This window comes from Lissotriton vulgaris, chromosome 1_1, assembly GCF_964263255.1.
Source record: "Lissotriton vulgaris chromosome 1_1, aLisVul1.2, whole genome shotgun sequence".
Taxonomy (NCBI): domain Eukaryota; kingdom Metazoa; phylum Chordata; class Amphibia; order Caudata; family Salamandridae; genus Lissotriton; species Lissotriton vulgaris.
In genome coordinates, this window is record NC_141685.1 from 1,631,696,367 (window position 1) to 1,631,698,737 (window position 2,371).

General features: G+C 47.5%; 1 non-coding gene across 1 annotated transcript; it reads right to left on the reverse strand.

Moving 5' to 3' along the window:
• Window positions 1–361: 361 nt before the first annotated feature.
• TRNAP-AGG (transfer RNA proline (anticodon AGG)) lies at window positions 362–433 on the reverse strand. The gene has a single exon. It is a non-coding gene; the product is annotated as a tRNA-Pro (tRNA).
• Window positions 434–2,371: the final 1,938 nt, after the last annotated feature.

Consider the following 2,371-nt stretch of genomic DNA (forward strand, 5'->3'; position numbering starts at 1 on the left):
TACATTTATCTATAACACACACAGGTCACATTTTTACCAAAATTATACAGTGGTATTTCACAATCAACGAAATTCCATGCTACAAGCTCGCCTAGTGCAGATGACTTAAGTTTATTTGCCTCAATTCTTTTAAGAGCGTTGGTGACTGTCAAAGATAAGAAGGCGGAAAACACCGCTAAGCAAAGTTTTTTAAAATGTTTGCAGCCCTCAAGTAAAAAAAAAGGCTTTTCAGATGGTTAAACTTTATAGTGCCAACATACTTGGTCAGCTCACGTTTTTTCACAAAGAAGAAAAATTACCTGTTTGGAACACGAATGCACAAAAAAAACACATTTCTTTGTTTATGATAAACATAAAAAGAGGGCTCGTCCGGGATTTGAACCCGGGACCTCTCGCACCCTAAGCGAGAATCATACCCCTAGACCAACGAGCCAGTTGAAAAAACTTAGATGTCAGTTATATAAGTACGTACACGAAAATGCTGCTGGTACAGATGTTCCCTTCACTGCCACATCAGCAGCCCTGCTCCCAGTCTACAATGCAATTCCTTCTGTATCCAGCAGGTTCTCTCTCGTCTCTGCTCTTCCACAGCAGGAGAGTTCCTCCCAGTCACAAAGATTCCCGACACCAGTCGAGAAAGGATCTGCCTTCTTGGAGGACTGGTTTACTTTACGTCTAAGATTGCTATTCAAGAACACGTAAGAGTGCAGTGGTATTCATTCACCAGATGCCGTGTGACTCGTCCCTTTTCATGCACTTTCTTTACTCAGACTACTATAATCTGCCACCTTAATTTGAATTGTACATTCGGTGTCTTCCGCTGTTGCAAGTCCCAGAATGCACTGATTGTTAAATGTAAGCTCGGCGCAGGTGTTTCTTCATTCAGTAAGAGGGAGTCTTCTGATTACCAGTAGCGTAGCCCCTGTGTCTGGGGCCCAAGTGTAAAACAAATGAAATGTGTCCCCCTCCCCCTGCTGCTGTTAGAAATATAAAATATAGCAAATATCAAGGTTAGGTGGGCATTTTAGGTCTATGCAGTGCTTAATTTGAGCCAGTGGTTTCTGGTGCTCGGCACCAGTTCTTAATTGACAGCAGTCTGCCACAAATTGGTTCCGACTAAGTTGGAGATTACCTGAACAACAGTTCATTATTATTTCAAAATCCATAAAAAATGACAATTAGTTGCCAGCCAAGCCTTTCTTTGGGGGCCTAGTATAGTCCGAATTGCCACACTTGTATGTGATGGTTTGTAGTTGTGCCTTTTACTATCACTGGCAGCAGCGCAGGGGCAATGTGTGGGGCTAGCTGCTGTAGCCTCCCGACGAGATCCGGCCCCTATTGTTTTACAAATTAAGCATTAGGCCTATGGGCTCCGGTGCCACTGCACCTGATGCGTCAATGGGAGCTGCACCCCTGCTGGGTACCGAAGTTTGAAGCCTGCGCATTTCAGTCCAGAAATGACAACGTGAATGGCAACACAAGCGCTCCATGTTCCATAACTGTGGGGGCTGGGGAGGGCCATACTATAGGCTGGTGACGTCATTATCCATTTCCCTGCGTCCCCACCCGCTGCTGAAATCGCTCTTTCACGCTTCTAGCAGCCAACAGTGATAGCCATGCAGCTATTTATTCAATTCTCTATCTGATGACGCCAGAACACAGTATACCACCTAGGCAGGTCGCCATGTTCCCGATCCCAGTGCGTTCTGAGAGCTGTGTTCTTTCTCAGCTTTGGTTGATTTAGCACACCTGGTAGTAATCTTCGTGAAAGTCGAGGCATGTGGTCCTCCAGTCCTGACATGGGGCGCTGGGTATACCCGAGACGGTATGCAATATATAATGACTCCAGTGATTCGTGTAGCACGTGGAAGTGTCTCGGTAGTTGTGGCTACGTGTGACACAAAGAATGCAGGGAGCCGGTATCCTGGCATGAAGCAGTGAAAGGCCATGCCTCTCCTTGCATGGCTGGCGCTGTAAGACCCTGCCCTGCACAGAGTTCTGTGCACCTGCTGATCCACGGCCCCTTCACCAGACGCCTCATGGAACCGGCGCGCGCGCATACCTTTCCTGATCAAGGCACAGCCTTTCCCCAGTCCCTACACAGACACTTATAGATCCGTGTAACGCCCCATTGAAACCATAGGCTGGCGAGCACGACTATAGAGACTTGTCTGAACCAAGCACTTAGGTCAGCTTGGGCCAAACCCGTAGGCCGCAGCAGTGTTTTCACTTTTCAAGACACATACACACTGCTCCAGGGCAGTGCTCACTGACCCTGCTGTAGGGACGTGTCTACATCCCTTGGGGTTGCCAGGGACTGTGAGCAGACACTGGGACCACAGTAGCATTCATTGTGCAAACTTCGACGGAA